Consider the following 11,831-nt stretch of genomic DNA (forward strand, 5'->3'; position numbering starts at 1 on the left):
TATATAGCTGTAGATAACAATACTTTGATTTGAGCTTCCATGGAGAGAGAGAAATGGATAAATGCTGAATTTGGTTTAGTTCCCTTGTTATTGTGCCAATTGCAAGCTGCAGACAGAACAGGAATTGAGGTTGAAGTGACATAAACAGGAAGTTCTGTTCATTGACAGTCCTGAGAGGAACATAACAAGCAGGGCAAGCAAAGGAAGCACTGCCTTCACTCTACACGTCGAATGAGGAAGTGGCTCCACATGGGGCAGTGGGGAGGCTCATCTTCAGCGTCTGCTCAGCAGGGGAGGCTCATCTTCAGCATCTGCTCAGCAGGGGAGGCTCATCTTCAGCGTCTGCTCAGCAGGGGAGGCTCATCTTCAGCATCTGCTCAGCAGGGGAGGCTCATCTTCAGCGTCTGCTCAGCAGGGGAGGCTCATCTTCAGCGTCTGCTCAGCAGGGGAGGCTCATCTTCAGCGTCTGCTCAGCAGGGGAGGCTCATCTTCAGCGTCTGCTCAGCAGGGGAGGCTCATCTTCAGCGTCTGCTCAGCAGGGGAGGCTCATCTTCAGCGTCTGCTCAGCAGGGGAGGCTCATCTTCAGCGTCTGCTCAGCAGGGGAGGCTCATCTTCAGCGTCTGCTCAGCAGGGGAGGCTCATCTTCAGCGTCTGCTCAGCAGGGGAGGCTCATCTTCAGCGTCTGCTCAGCAGGGGAGGCTCATCTTCAGCGTCTGCTCAGCAGGGGAGGCTCATCTTCAGCGTCTGCTCAGCAGGGGAGGCTCATCTTCAGCGTCTGCTCAGCAGGGGAGGCTCATCTTCAGCATCTGCTCAGCAGGGGAGGCTCATCTTCAGTGTCTGCTCAGCAGGCTCCTGCTTCTGGACTCCAGTGTCCCTCGGGGCTGCTGCTCCTGCACTGGCTCCAATTCCCTGGGAAGGGTGGACCACGTTTTCTAGCTGCCCCACTGGTCCAGAAAAAAAACGTTTAATCTGTGTGATTAAAAAAAAAAAGTTACATGGTGATGACAAAAGTAAACTGGCGTCTGGATCGCTAAACTCAATGGGAGCAGCACGTTAGGGGAACTGAGCTCAGACCGAGCAGAGCTGGGGGAGACATGGGGAAGCAGAAGATGGGGTGGAGACGCAATGGAGGACAGAACCTCTAAAAAGGCCTGGCTGTGCAGCACCGGGAAGGAGGGTATGCGGAACCCAGGGAGAGAGTAAACATACTCAGTGGTAAGCACAGGGGAATTAAGACACAGGCTAAATAGGCGGCAACACAGGTGAATGACATAAGGATAATGACATGAGGAGTGCAATACCATAGGTGAGGTACCAATACAGCAAGCAGGGTCATTAACCAATTAGCTAAATAGGGAGTGGTCAGCAAGGAGATATTACCACGGACACATGGTAGGTAAACACGAAGGCCCGGGTAGTACTCTGAAGCGCTGGAGCGAGAGCACGGCCGTGTCACCAAGGGGTTTGCATGTGTGTTACTGCTCATAATCATCCCAGTTGAACAGGATGCCTTGCAACGCCGCTTAAGTTTGTTTAATAAACTGATGTGCCGACTAAATGGCAGGAATCTGTTGTCAGTCTGTTGTCATTAATCAAAGCTTGATACCACGGGGTCCATCCAATATTTGTACAAGACATGTGTGGCAGAGATGTACCTTTTGGGGGGTAAAGCAAGAGCATTTATATGACACCCTAGTAGGACGCTAATTTTTATTGGACGTTTTGGTGGCGTAAAGTTTATAAATTTCAATATTGTAATTATTACTAGAAGATGTTGCACCATTAATATATGCATAATACAATACCTATAAGACATTTTCAATAAATCCACCCATCCATAAAATTGTTTTTTGAGAATATTTCAAGTAATCATTTGCCACTGTTCAATCACAGTCTTTGCAGTAATTTCATTATACCCTGGCTTGCACGCTACTTTCGCCGCATACAGATCTTCTGCACTTTGCGGGGTGCCCAGTCTGCCCACCATTACCTTGTTAAGTGCTTGTAACGGCGGCTTTGTGTGAGACAACATTCTTTGCTGTAAAGTGCCCCAGCACAGCTAATATAATAACTGTGGAAGGAACCGTCTCTGTAAAATACATCAGCTTATGCATTTCTGGGCAAAGAAAGCACACCTATATAAAACCCATAATGTAAAAATAAAAGAATAAAATGCATATATTGGCTTCCTTTGTCCTACTGCCCTCAGTGTTTGTATGCCAGATCCAAATTGTGCACAAATACAACCCTCAACATTCAGTGAAACATTTATATTTATGTAAATGAAAGCAGCAGGAAAACCACACGGTACATAAATAGCAGAGAAAAGCCAACAATACGATATAAACACATATTTTAGCACACATGACATGAAAAAGCTGTCGGCCAGGGATGGTCTACTAAAATACTCATAACTGTTCTTCAGGCAAAACGTGAAAAATGGACATGGTACCAGCAGAGACGCATAAGAGTGGGCAGGAAGGGAGACAATCCTGAAGAGCAGCCAGCTGAAGCCGGCATCTGCTTATGTAAAGGAGACCACAGCCTGCTGCAGTACCTCAGGTGGCCTGTCAGTCACAGCAAAAACGGCGGAAAATTAAAACTGAGGCAAGGCGAAATCGTCATGGAGACACTGTAGCACTTACAGTCAAAGTCAAGTTTATTTATATACGGCAAGTCATTCAAAGTGCTTTACAGAAAATAAGGTGCATAATCAAAACAGACATGAGTAAAAGCATACAAATAAATATGAAAATTAAAATTAAGAGTACATAAAAAATTAAGAACCGATATTAAAAGTAAAACAGTGCCGACCACATGAATTCTATGAAAGCAGCAGAGGATAAAACTTAAGGACTTAAAAGTAATAACATTTTGGGCATTTTTTATGTTCACTGCAAGGAGATTCCAGTGTCTGATTGCGTAATGACTAAATGCCATCTCACCCAACTTTGTTTCAGCTGTGGACACCACTAGCTGACCTGTCCCTAAGATCTAAGAGACCTTCCAGGTTTTATTCTTCAAACATATCAGCAATATAATCTGGAGCTAAACCATTCAGCCGTTTGTAGACCGATTTGTGACTTTGAAATGGATTCTGCCGGAGACAGGGAGCCAGTGTAAGGAGCAATGTGGTCTCTTGTCTTCCTGGTTTGTTTCGAGCAGCAGCATTTTGAATGAGTTTGAAGTTGTTCGATGCTCTTTTGGGGAAGACCAGGCTGAAGACCATTAGAATAATCCAGTCTACTGGAGTTAAATGCATTTGTTTGTTTCTCAAGGTCTTGTTAAGCATCACAGGCCCTGATTTTTACTGTATTTTTAAGATGATAAAATGATGCCTTACTTAAGAGATCATTATGAGCCTAGATGATCTCCAGTCTGTCATTTAACGTAGCCTAGTTCATACTGCACTGTCCCCGATGCGCGGACAGGCTGCGGGCAGTAATGCACGTGGAAACTTCATACTACGTTTGTCGATCGGACACAAACGGTTACGGCTGGTGCATGCATACAGCAGTGATATTCCAACAGAGCAGGAGAAGGTAGATGTACTACTGGAATGATTTTTGAGATGCAAAGGTATTATTGTTAACAAATACTGAAAGATTTAAAATGCCAGAATAGTGCTTCTTTTGAAACTACCTTATACCATGGTATAATTTCTGGACAGTACAAAATATATGCACAGTAAATATTACATATATGGATACCTCCGTATCTCCTACTTCAAATCCACTTCTTCTGCTCTTTCTTGGTTGACCTTGGCTCTGTGAAAGTCACTGCTGCCACCAACAGCAAACACCTAGTCAATTTCCATGCATATGCGCAGTCGACACACACTGATGAACATGCTTTGCGCTGGACAAAAAAATCTGGGCTACACGTGCATCAATTGGCCTGTATGTGTCTGATGTGAGAGTCGACGCATTAGTTTGGTGATAATTTGCATTAACGTAATCATTTTCATTTCAGTATTCGTTAACAATAATACCTTTGCATCTCAAAAAATCATACTCCTTTTTCTGTGCTTGTGCATAGTCCTATTTTCATGGTTAAACTTAAGAAAAATAAATGAGGTCCCATGTTTCTGGAGTGAGCAGTGCAGGGTAACAGCGGTAAACAAAAGTCCAAACAAACAGCACTAGAAGTAAAGGCATAGCCAGGTGTCAGGAAGAAGAAGCAGGATGAGGGATTAAAATAAAAATAAGAACAGAAAAACAGAGATCAGTCGAGAAAGTGTCTAAATGAAGTAGCTGGGTTAGCGGATAACATAAAAAAATAGAAACATAACATAGAAAAGTGAAACAGAGAAACAGACAGCGGGAGTCAATCAGCAAGGTGCCAACTGTGCGCTTCTGGGAGTGACGTCGAGAACGGTGAGCAGTATATCATTCGTGACTCACGTTAGGCGTGTTACGGAAAGAGAGACCTGCGAAGCCGAATGGCAGAAAGACTTCAGGCTGACTTAGACTCAACCTTCTGTGTAACTTTGCTTTTATTTGCTTTCCAGGTGCCATTTGGGGAGTGTCCCGAAAAAGACCAAGACGATAAAACACCAGTCGCTGCTGATATCCTCATGTCATGTGGTGCTGCTCACGGAGCCTCTGGGCTTTTCACAGTTATGAAGCAGAGCGTCAGCAAGGGGAAGACAATAATAACTCTGCACTATCAACAAAGTACATCTCATCAAGAACACAAAGACCCAAAGACTAAAGATCTGACCGGAAGTCTGCCTTCAAACCACGGGCGGGTTAACTAATGTGAGGGCCCTAGGAGGACAAGTGCATGAACACTCAGGTGCTGCTGATTGTATTTCTCCACAGGTGGGGCCTAGGATAGCCTACGTGTTACTCCTGATGTTTGTCTGGACCCCAGGCTATGGCCTAGGATAGCCTACGCGTTACTCCTGATGTTTGTCTGGACCCCAGGCTATGGCCTAGGATAGCCTACGTGTTACTCCTGATGTTTGTCTGGACCCCAGGCTATGGCCTAGGATAGCCTACGTGTTACTCCTGATGTTTGTCTGGACCCCAGGCTATGGCCTAGGATAGCCTACGTGTTACTCCTGATGTTTGTCTGGACCCCAGGCTATGGCCTAGGATAGCCTACGTGTTACTCCTGATGTTTGTCTGGACCCCAGGCTATGGCCTATGATAGCCTACGTGTTACTCCTGATGTTTGTCTGGACCCCAGGCTATGGCCTAGGATAGCCTATGCGTTACTCCTGATGTTTGTCTGGACCCCAGGCTATGGCCTAGGATAGCCTACGTGTTACTCCTGATGTTTGTCTGGACCCCAGGCTATGGCCTAGGACAGGGGTTCCCAAACTTTTCAGCTCACGACCCCCAAAATAACCGTGCCAGTGACTCGTGACCCCCACTATCCTCGGAAATGGTTAAAATATACAAATGTTGCGCGCAACGGTGCACATGCGCCAATAGGCCTATCCAAACATGAGCATGACAACACAACAGAACACAATGGTCTAACAACAATATAACTTTTTTTAATAGTAATTTACTCATTTGTTTAATTTCAATAAAATATCCTATCCAAACAAGAGCATGACAACACAAAATATATAACTTTAAAAACAATTGTTATTTACGCATTCGTTTCATTTCAACAAAAATAATATCCTAAACATAAAGCGATGAAAATTACCTACACGTTACGTGCACATGTCGGAATGTTTAACATGGTGCTGTAAATTCTGCTGCAACTGACGCTATTGATGTGTCGTTAATCTGTCGTAATCACCTCAGGGGTCGCGATCAAACGGAAAGAAATTTGAAAGGCTGATGGCTTTTTAATTTGCATGTTTTTTTTAAAAATGTAACTATTAACTACTAGTTATTATCTTTTGTTAGTTATGGATAAAATGTTAATATAAAATGTTAAAATGTTGATAAAATGTTATTTCTAATAGTTAAAAAAAAACTATTTGATTTCTTGGAAATCATCTCGCGACCCCCCCTCAATGTCTCACGACCCCCCAGAGGGTTGCGACCCCTACTTTGGGAACCACTGGCCTAGGATAGCCTATGTGTTACTCCTGATGTTTGTTAGGACTCGAGGCTATAGCCTAGGATAGCTTACGTGTTACTCCTGATGTTTGTTAGGACTCGAGGCTATAGCCTAGGATAGCTTACGTGTTACTCCTGATGTTTGTTAGGACTCGAGGCTATGGCCTAGGATAGCCTACGTGTTACTCCTGATGTTTGTTAGGACTCGAGGCTATGGCCTAGGATAGCCTATGTGTTACTCCTGATGTTTGTTAGGACTCGAGGCTATGGCCTAGGATAGCCTACGTGTTACTCCTGATGTTTGTTAGGACTCGAGGCTATGGCCTAGGATAGCCTATGTGTTACTCCTGATGTTTGTTAGGACTCGAGGCTATGGCCTAGGATAGCCTATGTGTTACTCCTGATGTTTGTTAGGACTCGAGGCTATAGCCTAGGATAGCTTACGTGTTACTCCTGATGTTTGTTAGGACTCGAGGCTATGGCCTAGGATAGCCTATGTGTTACTCCTGATTGGATTGTTTCTTCATTGCTTTTTAGTTTATGAATTTGGCCCTTACAAGTATATTCTCTTTCCTGGGATGCAAGTGTAAATATATTAAACTGTGAGATATGGTTAGATCTTAAACTTTAAATATTGATCTGTATTTTCTGTTATTTTAAGATGGTGTAATATATAAAGTTTTCACTGCAAATACTGCTTGTTGAATGCCTAATAACTTTTATTTTTATATTATGCAATTACAGTGACATATAGTAACACTTAACATGGTTGTAATCCTATTTTCATAAACATGCCACAACACCTAGTCATATCACCTCTGGTGTAAGCATTGCAATAGAATTTTTTTTATTTTAGTTTTGATAATGACAAATGGCTCCTCAAAAGTATTTAAAACCACCAAGATTCAAATAGAAGGAAACAATCCAGAAAATGTATATTCTATTATTTACAAAAAAGCTTGGATGACAAAATATCTTTTTGAATTTGAAATATATTTACAATGGGTAATCATCTAATGGTTTGTTTTTCTGATGATGTCTTAATTAACTAGATTTTTATGTTATAAAATGCACGGTATAATGTTGCAGTATCCTTTCATGACTGTCTGTGCCATTATAAAAGCTGTACTTTCTAAAAAGGTTTAAACATCTTTTCGCTGCTTTTAGTTTAATCTATTCTTGTTTTTTGTCTGATTATACACACTGCAGTTTAAAGACATTGTTCTTGGATTTGCTACTTGACTAATTGCAGTGATTCCTTTTGTCTTGAGGCGTTGGTTCAATCCAGTAAACACTATTACTGATTGTGATTTGAAGACTTCCTGAGATTGCCTTCCCATCATAAATAGAATTATCTCTGCTCCATCAGTGCAGTTAATGGATGGTACAACTTGCTTCGAAATCCTTTATCTTGCAATACCTCAGGCTGTAAAGGGTAATTCAGTTAAATCACACAAAGGAGTTAATGTGCTCTCAGCTCAATCTAAGAGAGCAGTCATTATGCCCAATAGCTACGCAGCATTAGATGTGTGGGGGTTTTTCGATCATAGTTGTTTCACAGGTCGCCAAGATTTCCAATCGTTAACTCTATTTGTAAAGCCCAGAGGATCTACAATTAAGCTCCCGGTCTCTGAAGCGTGGTGGAAGCCAGTTCCATTGCTCCTGTGCCATGGTGCCTTTGGATTGATTAGGTTACGAGTGCCGTTACTGATGACACCCTTGTGTGTCGTTGTCCTTCGGTTGTTTACAAGTAAAAGCACGTTGAATGCAAAGCCTCATGCTAACACGGTTCCTCCTGATGACACAGCTCCCCCACACAACCACAGGCAATGAAAACAGATTAGTAAAATAACTCTGGCACTCCTGTTGCAGCGTTCCAGAGGGCCTCTCTCTACAATCGCTTCCCTTATTGCTTTGCTTCTATTGGCAGTCTGATGTAAACAGCACTCAAGACACAGAGTCTGTTAATTTCATTCATGACTCCACAGCGGTGGATCCCTTCCTTTCCTTATTTTGATCCATATAGCATGAACTATTCCTCATTTTCAGTATTTTTTGCATAAATCAATATTATGACATTAATCTTATGAACTCTACCAAGATTAGATGACTGAGTATATAAAATTGTTCTATAGCTGCTCATTTGTTTAGTTTATAAAAAAGGGATAAATAAGCTCAAGTGTGTGCTTAGGAAGTTATATTAATGTTGTTTCGTTCCATTTTAAATTCTTAAATTTGTTTAAAATTGATACAGTCAAACAAATTTAGGGGGAAACAATAGCAAATGAAAAACGATGGCGAAATGGGCCCTGTAACAATGTAATAACAGCGCATTATGTAATAATTTGACAAAGTGTGAATGAGGACATCCAAATGAGAGGACATCCAAATGAGAGGGCATCCAAATGAGAGGACATCCAAATGAGAGGGCATCCAAATGAGAGGACATCCAAATGAGAGGGCATCCAAATGAGAGGACATCCAAATGAGAGGGCATCCAAATGAGAGGACATCCAAATGAGAGGACATCCAAATGAGAGGGCATCCAAATGAGAGGGCATCCAAATGAGAGGACATCCAAATGAGAGGACATCCAAATGAGAGGGCATCCAAATGAGAGGACATCCAAATGAGAGGACATCCAAATGAGAGGGCATCCAAATGAGAGGACATCCAAATGAGAGGGCATCCAAATGAGAGGACATCCAAATGAGAGGACATCCAAATGAGAGGGCATCCAAATGAGAGGGCATCCAAATGAGAGGACATCCAAATGAGAGGAAATGTATTACATATTGCATTGAAGCTATTACAGAACACAGAAGATTTTTACAAAATGCAAGGAGTAACGCATTACATGATGGAATGAAAATTTGTTGCATTTTTGTCGAGTTATTACATAATGTGGTGTTACTAGGTAAAGCATTATTACGGACCCTCATTTTCCAGGCATCTACCTTAGCTGCCTTCAGAAAAGAAACTTTTTTTCTATATTAATGTCCTAACCATTGTTAATATCAGACAAATAGTTTATAATTGATCTCAATACATTGCAGTTTTTTTGGGGGAAAAAACCCTATATTTGACAAGTATGTGTGAAACCTTTAAAGTTATCCTCTACCCACCGACACAAAAAAAACAGGTAAAGGGCACACATGGGATTTTTAGGTCTTGTTGCCAGATCTGGGCATAAATGTTCCAAAGGAGCCCCACATGTATAATGTGGCGCGAAATTTGCAACCTGGCAACCTAACTGAGAAGAACCGCCAACATGACGTCAACACATTCTTGATATCTGTAGTTGAGAAGATTCCATTTCCCTTTGAATCCTTGGGTGATCCCCCTCCAATCATCAGCCTGGCAAAAATCCATCCACCAGGCTCTCCGGTAACTGGAAGCAATGATGATGGAAGAGTCTCCAGTTACTAAGGATCTGGAGTAAACATAACGTTACAAATCACTGTAGGAAAATTCCAACAGGTTGTGTTACATAGTTTCCATTTATCGATCTATCTGTCCCCTATGAAAGAACAATAATATACACGCAACAGACTATCAGCTGTAGTGAGATGCTGTCCCTCAGTACTTTAGCAGATGTCATTGCTACCTGGCTATCAGCATATCAAATGAACAAATGACATCGCTTTATATGTGTATTATTTTTTAATTATTTTCCCACCTCAGACAAATTGCCGGGTGCTACCGGGGGGAAATTGTTTTCCAGTCTTTGGTTGTCATCCTTCTGATCTTTGGTCTAGCAGACAGTCAAATTGCTCACTGCTGAGCCGAAAGCAGACCTGAATGGTCGGAGTGAAAAAATAGCTCTTTGATTAATTTAAACTCTCCAAGCTGCTCTCTGGACCTGAGAGTCTCCTGTACCCACATTTGTTTTGTTTTGTTTTTTTGCCCTGGGTCTTAAAAATATCACAGCTAGTGCTACCTTTTTTGGAACAGGGGTCATCCCTCATCCCTCACTTCCACCACGGAATGACAAACAAAATGACAAATGTATTTCCGTTGCATGCCTTTCCGTTCCGTTTTGTTTGTGTTTTTGTTTTTTATATAGAAAGCAAAATCTGATTATTAAATAACCTGCAAAGGTTGAACATATTTTGGTATTTAAAAGCTCATTGCCATTAATTATATTTCCTCAGATGCCAAAGTAAATTTGTGGTTTAAATATAATTTCTTAATTACTGCTGTGCAAAAAACGTACAGTATGTCTCGTAGGATGCAAGCATGATAATCAATCAATGTAAACATAAAATGTATATTTTGGCAGTCATGACAGTGTAACCTTAACTAAACGAAAGGTTTACAGGGATTTTAATGATAGATTGTTCCAGAACAGTACATTTTTACTGCATTGAAAAAAACTGTCTTATTGTGACTAAGAGAAAAAAAGCTGTGAAAATACAGCCTCAAAATGTATTGGTCTAGTGGAAAACTCACTGAAAGTATTTTATGAAGGTAAAAAATGTTTATTGAAAAACGGAAATATGATTCTCCCTGAAAGTCGAATATGATATGATATGATATGACACTCTCGGCCATTTAGCAGACATAATGGGAAAATTTGGTTAAATATAGAAAAAAACACTGCATGTTGTTAAACACTATACACTTGTGATCTGTGAATGATACAGACGCTGGAAGCATGGCTGTGTGGATGTTTCCATCACCTGGCATCAGCAGAAAGCACCGTGAGGCATATTGCCCAGCAACAGACTGAAATTCTAAGTTTGATGACTAGAGAAATATCACAAGTCGAACCATCGCAACACCAGAAGCATCTGTACTCAGTCTGCTTTCATTATACAGCTAGCACACATGCAGTTCATTATTAACCTTCAGCTTGTTTATTAGACTTGCTTGAGAGACTGAATACACATCTCTCTTCATATACAGTACTGTACAATGAATACACATCTCTCTTCATATACAGTACTGTACAATGAATACACATCTCTCTTCATATACAGTACTGTACAATGAATACACATCTCTCTTCATATACAGTACTGTACAATGAATACACATCTCTCTTCATACAGTATACAGTACTTTACAAAAGTTTTAGGCAGTTTAAAAAAATGATCTTCATGTTGGTGTAAAACTATGACATTTTTTCAGAGTGTGTCAGCTTATCCACTTCAAAACCTACCCTAAAATCACCCCAGTTTTTGCAGCAGCTGTCCAACACACCCACGTATATGACTCTACCCCACCCTGTATGACCAAATCAATACCTCATTGACTTATTAAAACTAATTACTTGTGAAATAAACACATGGAATGGCTGAGGTGTCCCTGAGGAGAGCTTTGGGAACTGAAGCGGTGTTCATCTAGACATACTAGGTATCAGTAACTTTTTTGCAGAAGAGATGAAATAATTCTTAGTTTTTGTTTGTTACTATTAATTTGAATATGTTCTAATAGCTTTAAATGTTTCTTTTGACTGCATAGTACTGTACTTCCTTGTTTTAGCTGCCAGATTATAATTCCTGGTTAGATATTTCAACAACCAGCAAATGATCTTACATTTTTTAATATTAGAATGACTATTTTATCAGAAAGCCTGTGGAAAAGGCGGCTAGAGCTTTGGCCATTTTGCAATTGCATTACACCAGCGCTGGTGCTGTGGTGCTGCAGAGATCAGCACAGTCACCTCACAGCTCTTGGCCAGGGTTCAGGTCTCCCCCATGCGCTGTGTGTGTGGAGTCTGCATGTTCTCCTCATGTTATCCTGAGGTTTCCCCCCACAGTCCAAAAACATGCTGAGTCTAATTGGAAATGTAAATGCTG

Source organism: Paramormyrops kingsleyae, chromosome 18 (genome assembly GCF_048594095.1).
Source record: "Paramormyrops kingsleyae isolate MSU_618 chromosome 18, PKINGS_0.4, whole genome shotgun sequence".
Lineage (NCBI taxonomy): Eukaryota > Metazoa > Chordata > Actinopteri > Osteoglossiformes > Mormyridae > Paramormyrops > Paramormyrops kingsleyae.